General features: G+C 51.3%; 1 long non-coding RNA gene across 1 annotated transcript; it reads left to right on the top strand.

Moving 5' to 3' along the window:
- Positions 1 to 1,689: 1,689 nt before the first annotated feature.
- Positions 1,690 to 26,391, top strand: LOC116585682. The gene is made up of 3 exons (XR_004283771.1): positions 1,690 to 1,701; positions 10,711 to 10,712; positions 26,318 to 26,391. It is a non-coding gene; the product is annotated as an uncharacterized LOC116585682 (long non-coding RNA).

The raw sequence follows: 26,391 nt of genomic DNA, 5'->3' as shown, positions 1-26,391 counted from the left end.
ACCTTGAAATCAGAGCTCTGACTGGGGGTTGGGGGGTGGGTACTATAGGGGTCCCTCCAACTCGATCTGGGCCCGATTTCAGAACTCCCAAAGTATGCTCCTGAATGCCGTGACTCAGCAACCACTGAGTCCATCGATGAGCAATGAAGAAGGCAAAAGGACATGTCGACCCACAAGGGACTGCTCATGTGCTGAACTTAAGCCACAAAGGCAGTGCCTGGACAGGGTCATGGCCATCCTATAGCTTGTGGTCCACCCCTGAACAATGGTGGGAGCAGGGCTCCAAACCCATATTTGTGGGTGTCACAACTCAGGAGATGATAAGGGGGAAACTGAAAATGTGAGGCTTCCACCATCACAGCGGAGAAACAGTGAGGGCTGCACCTAGAACCAAACACGTCTTCCTAAAAACCATGAATTCTGCTAAAACTTCTCTTAAATTGTATGTGAAAGTACCGTGGTTACTCTGTTTAACATTTGAACTTGGGAGAAAGACTACACCTGCTTGACAGCCCTTACCTGCTTGACAGTCCTTAATGGCTAGTTCAGGTTTGTGGCCCCGTGCATGCTAAGCAGAGGGGCACCTGCCCGCACCCCCACCAGCCTCACTTCTGTGCCCTCACAGCTTGTGGGGCAAGTGCATGCCGGGCTAGGAAGCCTCCTGTGATGACGCTGGCAATGCCGGGAGGTAAAACCAGTGACCGACCATCAGCCACAGACAGATGCTAATGGCAATAGGAAGATAAACACAGACTGGGTTTTGCGAGATCTTACACATTCCCAGAGGACCGCAAGGGGACTGAGACCCAGCTGCCCACCCCGTCAGCAATCTTCCCCTGCTGCCCTTGAGCTCAGCTTCAGGTTAATTAGCTGTGTCCGAATCCTGATCTCCGTGTCGGTTTCTAGGAAGCCCAGCCCGGGACACAGAGAGCACCCAGGATGATGAGGATGAGGTGGTTCTAAGCTTTCTGCACTCACCGCATTGGAGCTTCCTTTCCCACCCATGTCTTACAGCAGTGGGACACTGGAGTTACTCAATGGTCTTCATGAATAACACCCTAAATATAACGGAGGGTCTTGTTACCTGGGGCCGCTTGGATGGGCGTGCATGTGCCTTCTTCCTCACACGTATTTCCAGCTGGTGTCATGACCCTGGCATGAACATGGGCCCACAGCTGCCAGAAAGAGAAGGAGGCAGGGGTTAGGGATGGGTTTCAGGAGGCCTTGAAAGGTGTGGTCAAGACCCTGACCAAGGTCTTAAAGTCCCCAGTGCTCTTCTTCAATGTCTGCGGGTAAAGTAGTCTTGGGAATTGTTAAAAGGCAGAGAGTTACTAGACCATAACTAACTCTACTTCCTACAAGTGGTGGCTAATGTCATATGTCAGTTTGCTTGGTCCATGGGGTGCCTAGACATTTGGTTAAAAATTATTCCCATTGGATCTATGAGGGAGCTTCTGGATGAGATTAGCATTTTCATCAGGAGACTGAATCAAGCAGATTGCTGTCCCCAATGTGGGTGGGCCTCAACCATCAGTTGAAGGTCTAGATAGCACAAAAAGATGGTGACAGGGACACTCCTCTGCCCTGGCTGCCCTGAGACTTAAGCTGAAACAGTGGCTTTTTCTGGTTCTCCAGCTGCCCACTTCAGACAAGAATGACAGCACCTGTTCTGGGTCTCCACACTGTTGTGTGGCCTTATAAGTCTCAGGATGTCAGCCCCCACTATCAGGGGAGCCAATCCTAACAATTAGTCTTCACATATACAGATCCTTCTCATGCTATTTCTCTGCAGGGGCCTGACTGATGCACTGAGTTTAGGCCAGGAGACCAGCCAATGACATGGGATATTTGGGGACATAGAGGGGTCAGGCCCAGGACTGAACTGGTCCTAGGATTTCAGTTTAATGACAGAGTAGGTGCATGTATCTATGTGTTCATGTGATATATGTGCACCAAAGTACCATATACACATATATCAGTAGATTTATATTTGATGAAAGTCAGTGCAACTTTATTTCCTTTTTTAAATTTTTAAATAAATTTATTTATTTTCAGAAAAACAGTATTCATTATTTTTTCACCACACCCAGGGCTCCATGCAATCCGTGCCCTCCATAATACCCACCACCCAGTACCTCAACCTCCCACCCCCCCAACCTCAAACCCCTCAGATTGTTTTTTAGAGTCCATAGTCTCTCATGGTTCACCTCCCCTTCCAATTTCTTCCAACTCCCTTCTCCTCTCTAACACCCCTTGTCCTCCATGTTATTTGTTATGCTCCACAAATAAGTGAAATCATATGATAACTGACTCTCTCTGCTTGACTTATTTCACTCAGCATAATCTCCTCCAGTCCCATCCATGTTGCTACAAAAGTTGGGTATTCGTCCTTTCTGATGGAGGCATAGTACTCCATAGTGTATATGGACCACATCTTCCTTATCCATTCGTCTGTTGAAGGGCATCTTGGTTCTTTCCACAGTTTGGCGACCGTGGCCATTGCTGCTATAAACATTGGGGTACAGATGGCCCTTCTCTTCAGTACATCTATATCTTTGGGATAAATACCCAGTAGTGCAACTTCAGGGTCATAGGGAAGCTCTATTTTTAATTTCTTGAGGAATCTCCACACTGTTCTCCAAAGAGGCTGCACCAACTTGCATTCCCACCAACAATGGAAGAGGGTTCCCCTTTCTCCACATCCTCTCCAACACATGTTATTTCCTGTTTTGTTAATTTTGGCCATTCTAACTGGTGTAAGGTGATATCTCAATGTGGTTTTAATTTGAATCTCCCTGATGGCTAGTGATGATGAATATTTTTTCATGTGTCTGATAGCCATTTGTTTGTCTTCATTGGAGAAGTGTCTGTTCATATCTTCTGCCCATTTTTTGATATGTTTGCCTGTTTCATTTGTGTTGAGTTTGAGGAGTTCATTATAGATCCTGGATATCAACCTTTTGTCTGTACTGTCATTTGCAAATATCTTCTCCCATTCCGTGGGTTGCCTCTTTTTTTTTTTTTTAAACAAAGAGGCAACTTTATTTCCTTTATGCAAATCTCCTCCAAGTAAGCTCAGAGGAGCAGCATCTGTGAGCCTTCCTCATGGTTGGGGGGTGCGGGGAGAGTCCCTTGAACTCGCATCTGTGGGACTTAGGGTCAGTAAGCCTTCCCATCTACAGAAAGGGACAAGAATTGTTTTCTCCATCCCCACACTCCTTGAATGGAGCAAATCCATTCGCTGGAAAATGCATCCTGAGTTAGGAGGGGTCCTGGAAGTAAGGAAAAGCAAAAGGCGAACCACAGTCCCACTAACTAGGTTGGGTCAAGTTTGCTGGTTGTGCCGAGGATTCACGGTTTCCAGGTCACGGACTGGGACCTGCTTCCCAGCCTTCTTGGATGATGGGGTGGACGTCACAGCAAAAAGAGGTTCCCTGACACGGAATGCCCCTCTGCAGTCTTCCACATAAGGCTCTTTCCCAAAGTTCATGAGGGTCACAGACGGCAGCAGTCTGCGTTGGCAATGGGAGGACTGGCTGCTTTTGTCCTTGGGTCCACGGCCATTTCTCTCCCCTGCGGAAATGAAGGAGCAAGACGCCGAGCCACCCTCGGAGCGGCAGAACCACCAGCCGGCGGGCTCTGACTCAGATGACCGTGCGGCCTCTGACCCTGGGCCGGGCCAGCGCAGCCAAGTGGCTGGTACCCGTCCGGGCTGTGGCTGAGGTTTTCAGAGGCAGGACAATGGGGCATTCTCCTTTTCCCTCAGTTATCCAAAGGTGTCTCTGAGGACTCCGTGACAAATGTCATCATGGTGGGGATGTCGTTTGCGGTCCCTGTGTGCTCAGGTCCACCTCGCTTTATGGCCCAGGGCCACCTCGGCAGAGCGAGTGAATAGAGCCCAGTTCCATGATTGAGGGAAGGTCCACCCACCAAGGATGTCCGTGGGGGGTCAGCTGGAAGTCTCCACGACCTTCCATCAAGTGCAGATGGGCGTCTCCCATAGCAAGTTTTCTAAGAGCGCACTACACTACGCCTGTGCACAAAACAAATCTGACCTCACAGATTCAAGAAGGTCACACGGTTGGGAGTGCGTCCTGCGGTCAGCCCCAGGACAGGGACGGGGCTGTCCCCCGAAACTGGAAGATGATGTCTGAAACCCTGGTTAGGAACGTCATAAACACCGAAGCTGTCCTGTCTGTCCGGGCGACAGAGAAGGCGGCTGAGGCAGAGAGTGAAAGGCCATTGCTCTCAGGAACACAAAGCATGGGGAAAATTCACTTCACACAGTCCGTCATGCGGGCCTGTGCAGGACCGGTTCCATCAGAGGGTCTGGGCTGCTGAACAGGCGTGAGGCCTGCTGACTGGCCTCGGCTCTCTGGAGCGCCACAAAGGCTCACCTCGTGTTGCGGGGGAAGGTGACCATTTGCTCTGCTCCGCGGGGCTGAGGCCGGGCCTCATTGTCCATGTGGCCTGGACCAGCCACCCTGGGAGGCTCTGTTGCTGCAGATGGGCCCAGAGAGGGGGCACTGGGAGAAAGCAGGGCGGCCACTCCTTCCTGCGATTTCTCTTGGCCTCCCTTTCCCAAGAGTGGAGCCTCTTTTGGTTCCCTGGGTGGGGGCAAGCTGTTCCAGGAGTCACAGTAGATGCCAGTTTCCTGAGTCAGACTCAAGGTATCCTCAAACCCAGCCATGCTGGCCAGGCAGGGCCTCCCCTCCGACCCTCAGAGGTCTCCACGGCCACCTTGTGCGGCCTTCCCCCCGGTTCCTGAATGCTAACCATCCAGCTCTATCTGTTTGTTCCCCCGGCCTCAAGGGTGGTGGCTGCCTCTCAAGGTTGCTCCGGGATGGAGAGGGCTCTCCTGGACCTTCCCACTTGCCCAGTGAATAATTCTTCCTAACACATTCTCCATTAAGACAGCTGCTCTGGTTCTGCCTTCTTGCTGGCCCCCTGCAGATCTAGGGGCCTCCCCATCGGAGCCTGGCTCTCGGAAAGCAGAGGTAAGGCCACCCCTTGCTCCTCTTCCTGACTGTGCCCATGTTGCCCCCCGTATGCACATCCTTGTCAGCTGCGGCAGCAGTGCCTAGGCTGGGGGCACCGGCAGGCAGCACGGCCACAGCCCAGCACTGATTTGAGTGTGGGCGTTGGGGGTTCTTGGGGGTATTGACCCACCTTTGGGACGGGAGAGCAGACAAGACTGGAGCTCAGGGACATTTAATTATCCCTTAATCCTTATGTGTTTAGAGAAGAGGTTTTTCATATAGCTCACCTGGAAAGAATGTTCTTTGGTGTAAAACTCTATTCTATTCATAAAAAGCTCCCTTGACTTTGCTCTGGCAAATGCCCAGGTTGAGGTTACATGTCTGAGGAGAGCTTTATACAAATAACACAAACAGTGTAAAATTTAGCTTCAGTCTGTAACGCTCGCCCCTATATTTTAATGAACAATAATGACCCCAATTGAAAGGAAATATTTCATACCTCGTGGTAAGCTTTCCGCAACCTGCCAGTGGACTGGTTCTCCCTGACCTCCAATTCTGTGCAAATGTTCTCATTTTCTTCCTCCTTTTGTGAATAGCATCATATGACCACTTTTTGTTCAGAATCCTGGGATTGCAAAAAATGAAATTTCTCGTTGCACACCACATTAGAAAAATCTCCTTGAAGGTTTGGTCTCATCAATGGCAAGAGTGTCTTGGGTGTCTTTTTCTTTCCTGTACCAACACCCAGGGATCCCATGTCACAGTGTTTGCATGTGCCTAAGGGATCTGTCCGAATCCTGGGGTTGCAGCCCGGCTTGGAGGGACAGCCACACACCTTGAATAGAGGTATCTCGGGGCAGGATGACTCCAGACAGCACATCTCAGAATGGCAGGGATGAGAAAGAAATATTTCTTATAAACATCTAGAGTTCATCTTATAAGCATCTAGAATTCATCTGGACTGATGAAAAAGCTGCCCGTAGCACCCCCTCGTGTTTTCCCTCCTGCATACCCTCCACTACTATACATTTTACATGTTGTGAACCACCATCCCGACATTACTCTGAACTGAGCCCCATACTTTATTCAAGCACAGTCCGTTTTCCCTAATGCTCCTTTTCTGTCCTGGACACCCCCCCCCCCACCAAGGCCTCTTCCCTTTCAGCCGCCACATGTCTCCACACCTTCCTCTGGCCTGTGATGGTGTCAGACTTCCCTCGTTTTCGGTGACATGAAGAAGCGTGAGTGTCCCGCAGCTCGGGTTTGGTAATGTTTTCCTGATGGCTAGACAGGGCACGGGGATTTGGGGGAGAGAGAGCGTAGAGGTAAAGTGACATTCTCCTCTTGTTGTATCCGGGGTGCATGGCATTTCGTCTTGATCAGCTGACGAGGCGTGTTTGCTGCTGGATTTCTGTCCTGTAAAGTTACTCCTGGTCCCGTTTCCATGTTGTGGTCTTTGGAACAGGCCCCTCGCTGCAGCCACACTCCAGGGGAGGCAAGAGGGGTTACTGTTCCTTTCTCTACAACTTCAGTGAACTGTCCCAAGTCACGTGCTTCTCTGTCTTCATGTACTTTCATGGTCCAAATCCACTTGCTAATGTCGTTAGGAAAATTGTTGACTTACCCCATTGTTACCCCATGTTCCTCGAAGACGTGTGGTGATGTCTCCTGTCTTCCCGGATGGGAAGACGGATGCCGAGCATGTTCTCATTCGGGACTGTGGAGATACTTAACAAATACTTCAAGGTATGTTTAAAAAAAAAAAAAGAGCATAGACAAACAACAAAGAATATAGATAATTGCAGACTATTATTAGACGATAAATAACTGCAGCCCTGAGATAAAAATATAAAGGAGAAACCTGAAGTCCCTTCTCATTTCTTTCACTTCATGCAACTACTCAAAGCTGATTTAATACTTTCATTTCGAGAACTCGGGTCTCCCTCAGAACGCTTCCTCCTGGTCACCTTCATCTGGCCTCACGGCCGCTGACGTCCAGACTCACAGCACGTGAGGACCACATGGCTCAGGACAGCCACCTGATGCCGGAAGGGCCAGAGATGCCCACCCGGGCTGTGAGCCTGCCCCCCACCCTGGCTTGTCCCTGAGCACAAGGGGAGGTTCCCTGGCAGAAACCAACAGAAAAGAGCAGGCAGAACCGGTCTCCCAGAGCCACGTGAAAACACTGCTGTCGATTTCTTCCAAAATAAGTTGCTCACTTGCCCCATTTCTTCCCTAAGTGAAAGGAAAACAAATATCAAAGCTCTTTTTGATTCACATTATTGAAGAAGTTTTAATCTTATGACTTACAGTCTCAAACTTTATATGTATATGCCTATGTACGTGTTCCTAGATGTGTGTGTGTGTGTGTGTGTGTGTGTGTGTGTGTGTGTGTGTCTTTTCATTTCCTAGAAATACAAATCAATGTATGGAAAGTCTATGGTCTGGTTTTTCACTACAAGTTTCTGCTGGTTTGGGGACCTAGAGATGTCAGCAGAACCCAGTCTCTACAACAGAGCCGCTCCCCTAGGCCTTCGGTGAGGTTGGCAAACACTCAGAGCAGCCCCTCACGTGGTATTAGCGCTCTGCGATGAGGACTTCTTTTGTAGCTTCATCATGTCCCTGTCTCCCTCCGCCTGGGTGCTGGAGTGGAAACACCACAGACTCCGGGCTGACACAGCAGATGCTCATTTTTCACACCTCTGGAGGCTGGAAATCCAAGATCACGGCTCTGGCAGAAGCTGTGTCTGCTGAGGGCTCCTTCCGTATTTGTAGACGACTGTCCCCTTGCGTTCACACGGCAGTTGGGCGGAAGGGGCTTTCTGGGCTCTCCTACCACTCCCTGGCCCATTCCCGAGGGCCCCACCCTCGTGATCCGATCACATCCCGAGGGCCCTCATCCCCAAATACTTCCACATTGGGGGTGAGGATTTCAACCAGTGAGTTTTGGGGAAGACTGTAACATAATCCATCACACCAATTAATTGTCATAAATGGTGGATTACAACAAAAACCCTAACTAAAATTCCTTCCTTGTCTCTCAGCAATAACCTCAAGAGCAAACAGCAGATTTCCACAGATTCCCCTGCTCTTGGGGAGTCTACACATATTAGCACCAGAAAACCTCCCCAGAAGGAAGACATGCAGGGACCAAGGCTATTTTTGCTTTTAATTAAACATAAAATGTCAAGATTAATTATAGTAGCATTTACTAGTATCATATCTGAGAGCTGATAGAGCCTGCCAGTGTTAAATTGTAAGGAAAACAAATGTTTTGCTTAAAAGTGATTGTTCTCGGTATTGTGTAATAGGAATGAGTGATCAAAGTGAGGACCTGCTCAGATGTCTGCCCATGGCACCCCCTTTCCTGCTGGGGACAATTTCACTCTATAACGCGTTCACACAGACAGAAGTGCGTGACCACTCGGTGGGTGGGTGCGGTGCCAACGTTTTCCTTACCCGCAAGCAATGCATACCTCGACGCAAGAACCCAGTGGGTCCACAACCAAGCAGGCCAGATCTTGGATCGAGCTTTAGCCTTTCGGTTAGACATCTCAGGTGCCAGGGACCCGGGCACCCGTGCTCTTCTTGACTCAAACATGCCCGCGGTTAGCACCTTCTGTGTGTGAGTTCCCAGACCCGGGGTGTGGAAACGTCTTCTCATCAAGGAATGACGTCTTGTTTCAGTAAAACTGCAATAGCCGGGGGTACTGGTCACTTGCCCACACCTGGGTGAGACGTGACCTTGAGGACCTGAGCATGTGGGAGTGGGGGGGCGACTCTCACCACCCTTCCCCCCAGTCAGGGTAGACACCCTCCCCTTGCTGGCTTCATTTTCTTCTTCAGTTCCTTGGGGGCCTCCCAGGATCAGACGCTGTGTCTCCAGAACCTCCTCTGAGTGTCGTCCTGGAATGACACCGCTTTCTGTTCCTCACATCCTTGTGTCTGCGCGGAAGCTCTCTGGGGCCTGCTGTGCCAGCACCACTGTGTTCGAGCGAGCCCCACTGCCACCGCAAGGCAGGGAGGCTGAATCCCTTCTCCAGGGTTTCTGCTGAGAGGGAATGAGCCCTCGCACTGATGCTTGGAGCTCACGGGAAGTGGGCACATCCTTCCCTGAGAATCTGCATTCTGACTTCCAGTAGCCATGGGGTCCCCTTGATTTACAACTTGGCTCATTGTCTTCAAGCAGCAGAAAAATAGTGCATCCATCTCTTGACAATCGGTTACCTAGTGAAGGGATAAGACCACGGGGTCAACCTTGAAACTGGTCAACTTTGGAAAACAAATATGTACTTTCTGACTAAGGATCTAGGTTTATTTCTCATTTATAATAGCCAGAGGCCAAAATGGCTTGTGTTTGTAAAAAAAAAAAAAAAAAAACAAGCAAGCCCCTGCCTGCCTTCATTTACAAGCTGACCTAATCAGTGCTTATTTAGCATTAAGTACGGATCCATCATGGGTCAGGACCTGGTTCTAGAAGGATAAGCAAACCCAACGTCCTTTCTTTCTGAGACTGGGGGACAAGATCTCTGTACCCTTGGAGCTCAGGCCCAGTGCTTCCTCACACTGTTCCTGGCAGCAGGAGCCCATTAAATGTTTGCTCAAGGTAGTGCCTCTGTTTCCCGATAACCAAGATGTCCATTCTAGGTCCCACTTCTATAGTATCTAGAGATAGTGTGCTGATTAGCTACGAAGGCCACAGATTTGGGATGCAGGGAAATGTTCAGAATGCAGGAGATGGCCCATTTTTACACCATTTCAGCAGCCACGTACATGGGCAATCAGGTAGGATGAGGGTTTACGGGAGGGTCTGGGTTTAACTAGTTGTAGGAATGGTGCCTTTAGGAATAAGAGTGGCGTCTTTTATTAGTGACCCTCCCACTTGGCACCCACCATTCACAGAGGTCGGAGTGGTTCCATCACGAACGACACGACACATTAACTCATGACTATTTGCATTACTCAAGATCGCGTAATGTACGCTGGACCTCGGATGTCGACATCAACCACAAGGGATGTCACAGGAAACGGAAGGAGAGGAACAAGTGGTGCTTTTCTGTCTCCATTTACTACATTTCAAATTTTAGCTTATTGTTTCTGTTGACATTTACGTTGATAATTTATAGAGCACCGAGTCTGAGCATTAATTCATTAACTTGTTTACTTACCCCCAAACTGAAGCATCTGTCTTCTCCACATCAGGCCCTGGATGAGGTCCTGTGGATACAAGACCCCATTAACAATAGTCACTGTCATTCGTTCACTTAAGGCAGCAAACACAGATGCTTTCCTGGCCAGGGGCCATCAGAGGCCCATGGAGGCCAGTGCTGCTATGACCACACGGAGCACACGGGCCACATTTAAAAGAGGCCAGCTCCACCCACCAGAGAGCAGACCTAACGGGGCCAGACTGCATGGTTTGTTAAAGAAGGTTGGCATTTAAAGTTTCATATATGGAACATCTCACTTAAATAGCCCTGACAACTGAGCTAAACGTGTTTGCAAGAAACCGCTCTGTGGGTCAAATCAAACTGGTCATTGAGTTGGCTTTAGTTCTGGCATAAGTGGTTACGTTGCAAATTCTTCAGCGTTGACGAAGGGGGACAGAGGGGAGAAGGGAGGGACCCGGCGGGACGATGGCGAACACTCGTGTCCTGACCCAGGATTCACAGACTAAGAAAGCAAGTTCCAGGTAATGTATAGACTGGCCTGTGCTGAGCGTTTGCCAGAGTCGTCCTGGGCCCCAGGAGTGAGAAGGAAAGATGGGCTCTGCACTGGGGACACAGTGGCTTCGTGGGGACGATCCTGTAGGACACAAACCACAACGATGGTGAGGTCTCGGACAGAGAAGCGCCGTCACCTGCAGAAGTGCACACCGCCACTTAGGAGTTGGCTCATTGCTGGATCTCTAGGGAAGCACTGCTTCGTGGCCATATGCAGGACAGGAGTCCTCTCTGGGGCTGACACAGAGAGCGGACCCCCAAAGAGTGTGTGTGATACTTATGTCAGGGGTCTGGAGTGGTGAGGACCCAGGAAACATCCTTACTCCAAGGACACAAGCCTCCATCCTCCAAGGGAGCACGAGTCTCCCGATTGACTAGTAGAGGTGCTCCTCCTGAGTGCACGAAGGAGGTACAGAGTGCTAAATACTGCCGGGTGCCTTCCAGCCTCCCTCCCTCATCACGAGCACATGCAGAAGCACACACACAGGTGCACACATTTACACACATAGTCTTGAGTACATAGCCTGTATGGATGTTATGGCAGGGGGACCTGGGCAAGGGTGCTTTGACGGTCAGACATACTAAATTGCAAACTGATCTTTTGTCTGTGTCAGATACGTTGCAGGTTTTGGAAATGAGTCCATGTTTGGTGCCACCTTCTGCCCCCCTGTTTGTGCCTTTCAACACCTTGTAGCAGACAGACGATTTTCAAGCAGCAAACTGATTTGGTCTAATCAAGTTAATTAAGAACATCAGCATAATAGGCAAAGACGGGCATTCAGGTTTCCTCCGCCGTAGCTGTGAAACAATTCTCCACCGCTCTGCTCCTGTGCAGGCTTGGCATTAGATAAGCTGTCGCTTTTTCTCAGGCACACAGAAGGTGCATTAAGTCAATCTATATGCTGTGTGAGCGGGGCGAGTCACCTTGCCTGTCCGTCTTCCAATCTTCATTTGTGAAGTGGCCCATGGAGGGCCTCCTGCTCCAACCCCCCTCTGCTGCCTCTGGGGCTGCTGGTGCAGAGGCCAGCATCTCCCTGATCTGATCCACAGAGCTGGGGACGATTTGTTTTCTTATCCAGGTTACTGGAGTGGCTGCCGGAGCTGCATATGAAATCTACTGTGGCTGATTATTAGAGCATTAAAGATCCCTTTTGGTGCCTGCATTTTATCCCCCGCTTTCATATTAGTAACCCTTTTTATTTCCTAATATCCCCTGTGTCTGACAGTGCGTCCTAACCTCTGACACCAGGAAGTCAGTCAATAAACCCAGCGCTCTTTGATCCGCAGGATTATGGGATTGCTGTTTATGCAAAGGGAAACATCAGGATGAGCAAATACGGGAAAGAAAACCCCTCCGGAGCAGAGGAGTTTGAAGACCAAGAAGAAACAACTCGGGAGCATTTGCAATGCAAACCCTACTGGACATGTGAGGCTAATTTATCAGTTCTAAGAAAGGAGACCAGACGCGAGACATTTCCGCCGCACGATTCAGGATGCCGTGCGACTCCTCGTGATGTCCAGCAAACGCACTGTCCCTGATGGTCGGCCCGTGATGCTTCCGGAGACACAAGGTAGCATCTGTCCCGCCCACATCACTACACAGTAATGCCCTTGAAGACTCTGCAGCTGGGGACAATATCGTGCTCCCCACGCAGACTCCCAGCACCACCGTTAGAGTGGTTTCACTTTTCCGGTGCCCCCATCTGTGGTCCTTTACCCACACCCAGGAGAAAGGATGTCGTCTCCTTGGACGTGACAGATGTCTCTACATCACACTGCTTGGACTGTCATGCATCTCCCAGTGACTCCTCGCTCTGCTTCTTGTAGCTGGAGCTTTCATTCTCAGAGCAGGGCTTGTCCAGGGCAGGTGTACCAACAACGTGCGCTTGAGGTATACGACTTCCTTTTTGTGTCATGTCCTTTGTCTGGGGGCAAAGCCCTTTTAGTCATTGTTTTGATCAGGTGAGGACTCAGAAAAATAAATTGGAAAATACCAACACAGAATCGCTACTAAATCCGTCATGTGTCCCTTCTTCCCTGACACTTCAGATGTGTGCACTTCCTCCGCCGCCTTCTCCAGAGAGAAGGCTTTGCGCGGAAGCTGGTGTTCTGCAAACACATCGAGCCCCGTTCGCCTTTGCGCATTTCCCTAATGAGAGAAGGGGCACGAGCGAAGGGGTATTATTTGGCGATATTACCACGTTTTGCTAGTACTGTGCATTCCATTTACCTTTACCCATAAGAGGGGAGAACAGACCCATGCTTTTTCATCTCTAGGGAAATCTGACAGTTGGTTTCCAAAAGTCCAGACTCCTGTGGAGATGACGCAGGAGCCCCTGAAGAAAAAGCCAAGGAGAATGAGACCCAGTGTCTTGGCGGAGCCTGCGAGGGTGCACGCTCCCTCACCCACCGACCGCCGCCCCCACGTTCTTGGAGACTCCTCCCTGCTGGGCACTAGGCACAGAGAGAACGGAGGACCGGGCCATCCCCTGCAGGGGTGGTGAGGCTGGGAGCCTGGCATGGCCCTGGAAGTGCCCCTGAAGGTCCCACCTTAGAGGAATGGAACCTGGGATGGTGGCTGGGCCTCCAGGGCCTCCAGAGGGGCCGGCTTCAGTGTTGACCTCAGGAAGCTGACAGCAGAGAGTCAGACAGGATCCCCTGCTTCCAGCCAGCCCTGAACTTCGCCAGGGAAGTGAGGGGAGGTGAGCGAAAGAACAGCAGGGACAGACGCACCGGGACGCTCTGTGCAGGAGAAAGTCGGCCAGCCAGCCCCGCAGGAGGACGGCGGAGAGGGCCGCCTGGGCCAGCAGAGGACCTCATGGACCCCGCGGAGCTGGCGTGGTGGACGGTGACTTTCAGTCGTGCTGCTTAAATGATTTCCAAGCTGCTTTTTCAAGGGAGAAAAGAGAATCGTAACGAAACACGTGGACTTGGGGATGGAGAGGTTCCACTGGGGGCTGCATCCAAGGTACTGCTGCTCAAGTGAGAGCGTCCGGTCGCTTTAATTTCAGAGAATATATAAGCACTGGCAAACTGCTTCACCACAGACAGAACATCAAACTTCGTTGTATTTTTAGGTGAAATTATGGTGATGGCGAAGCTATACTTCAAGAGAATCGGTTCCCGGGATGCCTGGGCGGCCCGGGGGTTAAGTGTCTGCCTTCGCCTCAGGGTCCTGGGATGGAGTCCCGCATGGGGCTCCCTGCTCAGTGGGAAGCCTGCTTCTCCCGCGCCTGCCATTCCCCTGCTTGTGGTCTCTCTCTTTCTGGCAATTAAATAAATAAAATATTAAAAGAAGAATAGATCCCTTTTTCCCTGTGAACATCTATCTAGTGATTATGTATAAAAGTGCTTATTTCAAAAGTTATCTTCTTACACGAGAATTATACTAACTTTGCATATGCTTTTGAGTATCACAGATATGACATGTTACATGAAAGTACATGAAATAAATACAAATTAATATTTATTTTAAGTAGGTTTGCTCTGGTAATACTTTATTACAAGAAACTTTGAAGCATGACATGGGCTTTTCATAATTGCTTAGTTATTAACATTAATTAATTTTCCAACAAATCTGAAAAGAAGTTTACTTTTAAGTAAGAAGAAGAAGAACTGTCATTCCTTTGAATCATGGACTTTAGAAGATCCCACTAAGTTCCTTATCAGTTGCTCAACAGTATTTTCAAGGAATCACATGCCATCTTCCTTGGTATATTTAAATACATATTCAGAAAACACTCTTTTTAGAATATGAAAATGGCAAAATAAAATCACAAAATAAGGACACGCCCCATGACCTTATTTTCTAGCCAATTTTAAATAAAATGCATCCTCCTGTCTTGTCAAAGCACTGAACACTGGAAGCAATGCTGTCAGATCTGCAAGCCTCCGAGTGTGGGAGGCATTCGGTTTCAGAGGTGCTGGGGGCACCTCAGAGCTTCAGCACCCTGCTCTGGGGAAGGTGTCCTCCTGCTCATTTATCCGCAGCCCCTCCAGACCCAGGAGACCTGCGGGATCCTCCCTGCTCTCCAGGAAAGGAGCCTGTGGGGCGGGGCTGCTCCCGCAGGCGCACTCTGGGGAGGACCCCTTGGTCTCTCTGTCCCCAGGACACAGCTCCGCGGTGACCAGACCTCAGGTGGGAGCATCCGTGAGGCCTGGAGCCAGGACACAGTCCCAGAGGCATGAACTCCAGACTCAGGGCCAGGAAAGGGCTACGTTCTCTAAACCTTAGTGTCTTCTGTCTGTAAAACAAGGGGATTTTGCCAGATGCCTTCAGGCCCATGCCGTTTGAAGCGGTGGGGCTGAGGAAGGGGAAACTAGCTGACAGAAGGTGTGGGTAGGCAGATGAGCCCTAACGCAGCAGAAACAGCGGCATCCATTACGCACCCCCTTCTGCGCCGCCTGGACATCCACGGAGGGAGACGGGCAGGCGGAGCCATTCTAGACGCTGAACTGAAATTACACAGCACGAAGGGAGTTGCCGATGTTTAACGTCGTAGAAACATAAAATTTTCCTTTGTCTCAAATAGCATAAACACTGAAAGACACACGACGAATCAAAACATACTACACATGGAGTTTAAAACTCTTTATGTACGAAAACACACAAAAATTTAAAAGCTTAAAAATAAAAAAAAAATGAGTCTTTGTATATTGAATTTACAAAAGAAGACAGAGGAAGAGCAGTAAATACACGTGAATGACTCAATCCTACCAGTTCACCAGCAAGAAGGAAGGAAAGAGAGAAAGAAAGGAAAAAAGGAAGCCAGCCAGCAAGCAAAGGTAAGTGCTAGGGTTACCACCAGGCCCTGTCACACTGGGAGTCACTCAGTTTTATGTTCAAGGTATTGGGAAATGCAAATTGCTATCCATGGACACTGGGTGAGGTCAATTAGGGGAGAATTAACTGAGGATGTTGGCGATGTTGACGGAAGGCCTCAAAGGCACTCTTGCTCTTGGAATCTAAGCCCTACTTGTACTGAATTTTCTTCAGTAAATCAGCAGTTAGAATACAAACCTCTGGGACAGCACAAGCGTCCTGAACACACTGAAATCATTCTCAATGGCCTCCCCATTTAACGGTAACATAGCCCGTTAGGACACAGGCACCCGTGTTCTCTCTGCCAGCGACTTTCTTCCCTCAGATGCGGGCCCGGCTTTTGCCCTCACCTCATCTGTTCTCGGCTCAAACATCTCCTGCCGGACACCGAGTACCCTCGCCGCCTACTTGAGCTCTAGCCCCTGCCTCCCGCCCCCCGGACATGCCCGCCCGTTGCGGTCCGTCGTGGGCACCAGCAGGCGAGCTGCAGCAGCGGCAGACGTGGCCCTGTGGGTCCCCGCTCGAGGCCTCCTGCGCGCAGCGGCGGGAGTGGGGCTGCGGGTCGCTGTGGAACAGAGTCCGCGGCGCCTGGGAGCCTCCGTCCACGTGCGGACGCCTGCCCGAGGTCAACGTGCTCGGACCGGAGTTGTGAGAAAGCGGAGGCTCGGCGTGTGAGCAGACGGGCGCGACACCACGATCTGGCAGAACTGAAAAACGGACGCTCCGTGCGATTCCAAGCCAGGGAAAGAAAGGGCCGGTGAGCGGCTTTACGGGGTTTTCGTTGTATCCGTGGGGCTGGGGGAAGAGAGGGGTGGAGGGCTTGCTGGCGGGGGTGACGGGCACAGGTTTAGGAAGAGCGACCTGGTAGGAATGTAGAAGATGAGGAAGAGTGGACGGAGACGGAAGGCGGAGCCCAAGTAAACCAGAGTCATTTTTCTTGCCCTGTCAGCTCTCCGAGGGGCCTCCGTCTCTCAAATTATTGAATGGCATTTTCAGTTTTATCTAAGCAAGCATAGAATTTGTCAGTTTAGCCAAATACTGAAATACTTCCAAATATGGGAATAGGTAGGAAGGGGTTGACAAAAATCGTTGCCTATCGAACTGCATTTTTGGTATCACTTACGACGGAGCGCGGAGTGTGGTTTGATCTGCACCGTCACCCGGTAGGTCTGATTCAATGGCTGCCGACTAGCGAACTTCTTAAATAGGCCGGACAATGCTATTTTCCTGAAAAAAAGGAAAAGTTAGGTTATCCTGTGTTTTCACTCATGAGCGTGGCCAGATTGGTAAGGGAGGTCTGCATGGAAAACCTTTATCAGGGTTTGGACGTGACTGGAAAAATGCCCCGCGGTGCTGGACCTGTTGGCTGCTTCCCTGCGGACTCTGTCTCTCCTCTCCGCGCTTCGTGGTCCAAGTTCATTATCTTCCTGATTTTCTTCTGCCTTCGATGACATTTGGAGAAGGAGAATCGGACGGCGACCTCCACTTACATGGGTCGGTCCCCTGGATGGTTTAAGATAAAACCCCGTGGCCTTTGCCTGTCCCTGCAGCATGACATACCCGGCTTAGCCGGGCTATGTCCCGTTGCCTTGTGCTTCAGACTCAGCCTGCCCTGGGCCCCGCACACGGGGAGGCGCACCTCATGCCCAGCCAAGGCCCGTGCACATAACTCCTGGGAAGATCGTGGACCAAGGGATGCACAAAATCCAACGGTGACGTTTAGCTTTGTCCCTTCAGGCAGGTCCATGGACCTGCCTGGACCAGGCCATGGGCATCTAATGCTTCTCATCCCCTGAGTGGGGTCATGGCAGGCTTTGCCACAAGGCGGCCTTTGCCACAGCATCGCCTCATGGATGTTGTATCTGGGAGGCTGAGCCCACACTGGCACATAGCAGTGTCGGAAACACTGGCTCTGTACGCTCTCTTGGCTCCTCCAGGAGAACATCTCCCAGGACACCTCAGTGACACATCAGGGGGACTGACTGACTGACGCTGGCAACATCCACCAGCAGAGTCTCTAGGAAAACCCAACGGTCTGACCCAGAATGCCTCCAACCCGAGAGCCAGGCCCGGTGCCCATCGTCCGGATGGGAGACGTTCAGACCTAAGGAAAGGAGAGATTTGGTGTAATTTAAAGAGAGGCAGGGGAAGACGCTGATCTTGTTTGTAAATAAAGTGAGTAATTTGTTGGAGACTCAGTGATTTTATTCAGAATCATTGAATATTCTGTTTTCTCAAAGATACGAGTTTCATCCACGTTGGGATGTGAGTCCCCGGCGAGGAACAGGGAAGGATGAGCCCAGTGTCAGCCCCGCACACATCAGAGTGGGGGGCCGAGGGGGGTCTAAAAATCTCCAGCACTTCCTTTGCTCTTGTCATCTTAGACCCCGAAAAGACGTCCCACACCTCCAGCGTGGACCGGTGAGGGCTGGTTCCATAGCTTATGGCGAAGACGGATATAATGTTCAAATTCTATCTTCTCACGGGAAAGAACCATCAGCGCGGCGGATGGTGGCACCTGAGCCCCACATGCGTGTGGAAGGACGCCCTCCCCCACCGAAGGTCTCCTCCTCCCCCAGCACGTGGAGAGCGCATCTGAGGTGACTAGTCACTCACTGACGTGCTTATTTATATTTGGTACAAAGTGCGAACTCGGAAGATTTCCGTGTCTCAGCCAGGTCACGGCACGAACAAGGACGCGCGTCGAAACCGAAGCCCCCGAGGAGAGGCTTCCCCGCACACGCAGCCTCCTCACGCCGCCTTGGGGTCGCCTCGGAACGGCGGCCGTGCGTGCCCAGCGCACCTCAGTCGCTGCCTTCAACCGTGGGCCGCGCTCCTGACAGTCAGCACCCAAACACCCACGAGGAAACGAGGCTTTCCCTCGGGGCAGAAAGTTCTGCAGACGGACTCGTCTCCTCAGCAGGCCCTTCACGACCGGCGGGATTTCTACCCGCTCCTAGACAGAGACGCGTGGTGGATTCGTTTTGAAGTTAAAGCCTTTTCCCCCTCACGTGGTATCATTTGACTAGAACGAGGCGCTCTTTGGTAATGACTGCAGATGGGGGAGTCGAAGCCACAAGTCCCCAAGTGCCCTCTGCGTGGGGACGCAGGCCGGGCGGCGGCCGCGCTGGCCTCAGCCGGTGGACCTGTCCCGTGGGAGCCCACACCCAGCCTGCGCTGCCAAACACCCACCAGAACGGATAATTAAAATAATTACAGAAGCAACAGGAAAGCATAATAAGAAAAAAAAAAAACATTTTAAAGAAATTATTCAGAAAACGTTAGAAGCCAACGCTCTGGAAATATTCCACTCGGCTAATTACATCTTAATATGTGAAAATATCATGTAATTGTTCAAAGATGAAAGTCTCCCCACAGTTTACGTTCCATCACAGTGTGATATTTTTCTTTATTTAAGTGAAGTAAATGCAGCAATTATCACAACATAAAGAAGATGCTTCGTTTTAATCTACAGACATGCTCTGCTCGCTCCCGACGAGGTCCCCCCCCCAATTCTCTCCATGCAGCAACACCTCCCTTGTTACCCAAATAGAGCAACTTCTTGGGTGCGTCTAGAATCATTTTTCATAAATCAGGAGGAAAGTGTGTTTCTTTTCCTTCCAGGAAGGCCCCACAGAGCTCTGTCTTTCTTACGATTCTGCCATGTCTGCTTGAAAACCTGTCCGGGGTCCGTGATGCTCTGGAGGGCCTGCTGGGCAGGGGCAGGGACAGCAAGGCTGTGTCACGTGGGGAGCAGGGGGCAGCAACATGTGCCATGCTGCCGGCCCTATGAGCAGGTCCCCGGCTGGGACGCAGAGCCCGTGGCCGGATCAGAAACCGGGGCCCGGAGCAGCAGAGTCTGGGGTCCTGACCGGCCAGCAGAGGCCCTGTAGGACCCCACAGCCTCCATGAGGACCGCCCTGCGCCCGTCACTCCCAGGGCTCCGTGTCACTCTGGGAAAAGCTAAACACTTGCCATCGTGTTTGGAAATGCTATAGCCAAGACTATTTATGAACGGCTAAACACAAAAGCACTTAAGCCATCAGCTCTGTGACAGAGAGCGGGAGATGGCAGAGGGTGGCCACCCCATGGCAGGAGGCCCTAGCCCGGGGCTCCACTGGGTGTGGGGCTACAGTCCCCAGTGCAGCTCAGTACAGGCTCCCAGCTAGATGTGGGCCAGCCCCGAGGTGAGGGCCCCTGGCCAGCGCTAAGACGCCCACGTGCTGCGAGGTTCAGGTCCCATTGTCTGGGGCTCAGAGGGCGCCAAATGGAGACCCACAGGCTCGTGAGCTCTCCAGGCCCCCAGCTGCTCAGATCCTGGCTCGCAGGAGGCCAGGCATGGCTCTGGGGAGGGGGCAACCTTTTCTCCCACAAGACCCTGCATTGGTCCTGCCTGGGCCAATGGCATCAGTGGCGTCCTTGGTCCCTGGGTTGAGAGGTGGGACCCAGATCTGTCTGTCACGCAAGGTGTGCGGTGAGAGAGCTCTGATGGGGGAGGGTGAGCGGCAGACGTCGGGTGGCTCCTGAGCTCGTTGGCTCCTGACATTTGGGCGCCTACTTCATGGGACGATCGTCCACCATGACTGTTCTGACCTCCCCTGAGAGCCTGACGCCCATTAGCCATCCTAACGCACACTCATAATTTTATTTTATGATGAATAGAATCTAACAGAATGGGTTTAATTCACAGACATGCATATTTTAATATTGAAGATGGATAATCTTGAGAATGTTTTTTAGTACAAACGGTTATTTTGCCAGAAACCCCACAGCATCCGTCATGCAGAGATGGCCACAGGGATTGAAGCCTGCAAGCACCTTGTATCTGTTGGGTGGGTCCTACAGAGACCGGTCCGCAGGGCAGGCTGGCGACCCCGGAGATCCAGCCCCATCTTGAAGGCAGCTTGCGTGTCCTGTCCCTCTCAGGGCTCTGGACCAGCAGGGTCCATCACTGCAACCCGGTTCCGGAGTTTGTGTCTGGCCCAGGACTGCAGGACGCGGGTGCTGCCGTGGAAGGACCAGCCCCAGGGCCACTGAGACGTTGCGTGAAGACCTAGGATGCTGTGCCTTCTCCTGGGTTCCTCTTCACAGTTGGAGCCTATCCAAGAGGAAAGCAGGAAGTGAGTCCCTTCGCCAGGGTCCTGGCTGGATGGACCTGGGCAGCTGGGTCCTGGATGAGGAGAAGGGCCAGAATTCAGTCCTGCAGAAGGGAAGGCTCTTAGTGTCTGAGGGGGATGCCTTCTCTTTCTGGTGAGACCGAGTGGGACCTGTGGCACCCACGGGGTCTCCTGGTGAGGGGCCTGCCAGCCTGTCCTCGGGGAGAACGGAGCTGGGCCTGGGCACAGGGCTGGCGTCTGGGCCACCTCGCTGGGACAAGGCAGTGATTGTCTGAATTTGGGAACAGCTCTGAACGGTGCTCTGAGCCCTGGACTCCTCAGTCTCGAGAAGCGAAGGGCGTGTGAGGTGTCACGGGGGACCCCAGAGCCGGTGACAAAGGAGGAGCAGGGCTGGGGAGGGGGACCCCAGAGCCGGTGACAAAGGAGGAGCAGGGCTGGGGACAGGGGGCCGCGTGTGACATGACCTCATGTGCAAGAAAGTTGTGTGAAATGTATTTCCTAGAAGATTTTTCAAGATTATGTTGACAGGGAATATTACAGAGTTGAGGCTTTGCCCTCAACCTCGAAGATCTGCCTGCTTGGAAAACCGCAGTGACAAGGGTCCTGAATGAATTAAACTTTGATTTGGGAACATTATGTGTTAAGAAAGTATAGTACAGTGGAAACCTGTGGGTCTTAGCCACCGACGGGCCCGTGTCGTGGCCCAGTTTAGACCTCCTTTTGGGCGCTTGTGTGTTACTCCTGTTTACACGTGACCCGAGCAAATGGATCAAGTCGTCTGTTTCCAGCAGGCAGCCCGCCTTTCCCACGGACGGCAGCTTTGACGGCGGCTGGTGGCCGGCTGCAGGCCAGAGCGGGCCGCCCTGGGCCCCGGCGCTCCTCCGGGCGGGCACGTCCCCTCCGGCCCCGTCTGTCCCGAGATAACCCTAGGTGGTCCCTTTCAGTGGCAGTGCCATATAATTCTGGCAAATTAATGTCATGCAGGACAAGTTTTCACAGACTCCTCATCCATTACTGAATAATTTTTCTCAATAAGAGCACTCCGAAAGTCAAACAAAGCCCGCGTGCGGTTCAGGGAAACGCTGTGCTGAGTGCATCAGGTTTATTTTTCTGGCGAAGAAAATAAACTATTACTTTGACTAATAACTTCAGTGGAATGCAGGTCAGCAGCGCCGCGCAGTGCGCTTTGCCAAAAGAAACGAGTGCCCGTGGTCCCTCCCGGTCGCACTGCGCCTGTGGGCGCGCAGACGGGCCTCCGGGCCTGGCCTGTGTCAGCAGCGGAGATCTACGAACTCCGGGTGGGCGAAACCCGGCGCGGGTTCTCTGGGTCTGGAAACACACAAACAACCACAGGAATCTGTTAGGAAAATACGTCGTTCCCCAGGAAAGCTGCTGGCGCTCAGGCTTCACCATGAGAGAGCACTTGATGTTTTAACTGGGGGAACCCGTGCAGACAGCGTGTCCACTAACAGTGCTTTGGAATGAGAAGTTTCTCTGAGAAATGGAGCTTGCTCTAAAGGATGCGTTTTGGTTGTCCTTGGAGAAGAGAACCGAGAAGCCCCTTGGCAAAGGTCCTGCATAGTCTGGCTTCCTGGGCAGAAGGCTCCGGGCGGCACGCAGGCCTCCTTCCCATGTTGCCTACGTGGTTTTCATTTGTCTTTCTGGAAAATTCCCTCCTGAGTTATTAAAAATGGGGTACAGCCGGAGAAGTCTTAGAGACGCATCCTGGTCTGAGACCCCGGCGTGGGCTTGGACAGCAGGCTGTGGGAACGGCGTGCGTCCCTCTGACAAGCAATGCGGCTTCCCTCCAGGTGTGATGACTCAGAAACGACCCGCTTTGGAAGTTCACGGTGTGTTCATTGAATCACTGATCTTGTTGAACTTTATAGGCGAGAACACAACAAGTTTACATTCTTCTACCACTTCATGGCCTCTCCCGAGTGTTTTGATGATAAAAATGTAAACTTTAGCACCGTTTGCACACTTGTCATCAGTTCGTGACCATTTGTTATGATCCTGTGTTGTTGGTGCTCCTATGCATGCATTTACGGAGGTCTTTGACCAAAACCGAGTTTTGAGGGGACTGGGGATATGTGAGAGAAGCCTGCCGGCTGCCAGAGCAGGACGGGCGGAGCGCAGATCTGAGACCAGGCGGACCCCGCGGCGGGAAACACACTAGCTCCTTGTGCCGGTCACTCTGGACCTTTCTTCTCCTCCTTCAGGTTTTTGTTTTTGTTTTTGTTTTTCCTTTTGAAAATTGATAAACCTGGGGCTCACTATATATATATCATAAACAGTTCCCTTTACTGCTGACTTCCCAGGAATTCTCTGGGACCCTCCAGAGCCAGCAGCTCGCAGGTACTAGGACTTCCCACCAACTGACACTCGCATGTTCAGAGCCCCCGGAACCAGTGGCAGTGTCTTTAGAATCCCGCAGGTGAGCCCCTGAGGTGAAGGGCAGCAGGTGTCTGGTCCGGGGTCAGGGGCGGGACACTGTGGTCCGGACCATGTGCACTGTCTGCTCCGGGAGCCGCACCCGTGGGTGTCCTGCTGCTCACATTGCTCCCGCTGCGGCCAGAGCAGGGACCAGGAATCAAGAGGATGATGTCTGTCCTGTTTTGCTCCTTTGTGAGGAGGCCAGAATGATGCTGATGTACGGGTTCAGCAGGTTCCCCCCAAACAGGGTAGCGAGTGGCCCATTCCCTGAAACATAATGCGCTGCAGAGACTCCAAAGGGAATCCAGCTCCAGGAGCTTGCCCCAACGGCAGATCGGACGGGCTGCCAACAGTGACGGTGTGATGTCATCACCACTGAGAAGCACACGCCGGTGCTGTATCTTTGCTTCTGTAGAAGCAGGTGACGTGAGCTAGGCACCGAGATTCTCTCTCAGAATAGACAGACACTCTGATTCTGAAAATACCCTAACCCTCACGAAGGCCTTGGAAAGGGACAGAACACGGTATAATTAGCAGAGAAGATGTGTGTTTTCCCACAGGTGTGCATGCAGACAGGAGCTGCACAAGTGCTGTAGGAAGTCATAGTCCCAGAGCCTGGGCCATCCAGGTGGCGGAAGCATCGTCTGGGAGCGGTGCAGAACCTCGTCTGGAACTCAGAAGTTGGGGCCACCTCTCTCCAAGGACCAGAGACCAGAGACACATGACCCTGGGCCCAGATGTACTGACCACGAGAGCAGAGAGGGCCCATGAAGCAAGAGGGGTGTCACCACAGCTCCAACTGTCCGCCGTGTCCTGGGAGCTGTGTCCCAGCTGGGGGGTGGGTGGGCAGGGCTGTGTCCATTGCTGACCACTCGGCCTTCCTGTGCATCTCCACATGGTCCCTGGGCCACCAGGAATGGACACATCTAAAACCCATAGCAAGTAAAGCACAAGTCATGATGCCCACAGGATAAAACACACACACACAAACATGCTTTTAGCTTTTGAGAAATAATTAAAACTAGGGCTGTTCCTTAAACCCGGCCATTAACATGCTCCCCAAGTCAGGCCTCTGGAAGGCGAACCACCCTACCCTTGGTGCAGATGCTGCCACAGGCCCTGAGCATCCCAGGGCTCCCAAAAGTCCATGACGCCAGCCAGGGAGGCACACAAGCTTGACCCTCCTTCTGTGGGCCCCACCCCCACATTTGGTCACAGCCACGTCGTGTCTCTCAGTGACGGGGCACTTGCCGGGTGTTCCTGCACAGCGGGAGTGAGGTCTGTCCTCCGCAGGAGTGAGGTCTGTCCCCCACAGGAGGGAGTCACCGAGGAGTTTCGAGGGCCAGGACTGGACACGCTGCCACTTCTCGTTTCCGTGTGTAGATGCAAATACTGCTGCCGTTGAGTAAACAAACATAAAATCATTCGTGTGTGAGGAACGGGTGGCAGAGCTCTTCCCAGGCCGTCCTTCCTAGTTCCCAGGACACCTGCTGCGGACGGCAGTGTGTGTGTGCGAGGCTGTGCTAGCCGCGCCCGGAGGCGCCCCTCCACAGGGTGGGGGACAGCGAGCTCCTGATGGAGCCCATCAGGGCTATGGACTGTGGACTTCCAGAGGCAAAGTTGGATTGGATTCCTTCTCACTGATTTTAAAAGTTAGTGATGTGTGCATCCATTAAGCCATTTTAAAAGCCATGGGATTTGAGGAACACGTGCTCAAGGGACTTTGGTGACAAGATCTAGTGCCGCCATAGGACAGGAGGAGATGAGAGCCAGCCGCCACTCAATTCCACGGCACTCTCGGCTTCCCTAGTCTTTAAAAGTCCTTCTCTGAAATGGCTTGGGCTTTGCAACTCTGTTCTTTCACAAACAAGTGTGTTCAAGTGTTTCCTTCTCATCATGATAGGGACCCTTCAGTTCTTCCTGGGGCTCATGTTTTTCCATGCCATGGACTCGATGGAAACCACTTTATCTGGAAACAGAAAGGTCAACTGATGGTAAGGGTGTGTTATTGAAATGATCGCTACTAGTCACAGAAAAAATACGTGAAGCGCATCATGCGTCAGTCGCTGCCGGCAATATCTCTTTCCCAGCTCTGGAAAGGGGTGGTGTGGATTCCCCTCTCCACCCCATATAGATGAGGGATGGTCTGGCCACCATGACATCACCATCCAGTTAGCAAGGGGTCCAGGATGAGGCTGCTTTGTCATGAACGAGGAGAAAATGTCCTCAGAGGGCACTGCCCAGAGTAGAGACAGATAATCATCCAACTCCCACAAGTAAATATAAAGGGACAAGTAAAACGGGGACAAGGTCACCCTGTGACTCTGACGGGTCAGGAAGGGTCTCTCTGAAGAAGCGGTCATCGGGCTGACAACTGCGGACTGTGTCCGTGAGAATGGGGATGGCAATACAAAATACATCAAACATCTTCAAAAAGTCCTCTCTAATGATACAAGGCAGTACTGTTACCATTGAGGATTCTCTTTCTAAAAAGCTATCATTAATGTTGGCATATGGAGAGAGAGAATAGGACATTCAGGGGGGTAGTCAAAAAACAAAATTAAAATACAAGCATCCTGGAGAAGCTGCATTCTGACCCTTGAGTCTCTCCTACCATTGCTTCCCATTATACTTTTAAAAAGTCAAAATTGTTAGAACTCATACAGGAATTCAGCAACGTGGCAGGATATACAATCAGAGCACAGCAATCAGTTGCATTTCTGTACACTAAGAATGAGACAGAACAAAGAAATATTAAGGAACTGATCTCATTTACAATTGCACCAAAACCCCAAGATACCTAGCAATACACCGAACCTAAGAGTACAGGATCTGCACTCTGACATCTACAGAACAGTCATGAAGGAAACTGAGCAAGACCCAAAGCATGGAGAAACATTCCATGCTCATGAACTGGAAGAATAAATATTGTGAAAATGTCTATGCTTCCCAGAGCAATCTACTCATTCAATGCAATCCCTATCAAAATGCCATTGAATTTTTCATAGAACTGGAACGAATAATCCTAAAATTTGTATGAAACCAGGAAGGATAATAAATCATTGAACACTACATTAAAAACTAATGATGTACTATATGTTGGCTAATTGGACTTAATAAAAAAGAAAGAGAGAAAGAAAGAGAGAGAGGGAGAGAGAGAAAGAAAGAAAGAAAGAGAGAAAGAAAGAAACCAGAAGAGACCCCAAATGGCCAGAGGAATGTTGAGAAAGTAAACCAAAGCCGGACTTCAAGCTCTATTATAAAGCTGCAGTTGTCAAGACAGTACGATACTGGCAGAAAAAGAGACTCATAGG

The sequence above is a fragment of the Mustela erminea genome, chromosome 3, assembly GCF_009829155.1.
Source record: "Mustela erminea isolate mMusErm1 chromosome 3, mMusErm1.Pri, whole genome shotgun sequence".
In the NCBI taxonomy this organism is placed as follows: domain Eukaryota; kingdom Metazoa; phylum Chordata; class Mammalia; order Carnivora; family Mustelidae; genus Mustela; species Mustela erminea.
The sequence above is the reverse complement of the archived record's forward strand: the minus strand, read 5'-3'. Positions and strand labels throughout refer to the sequence as shown.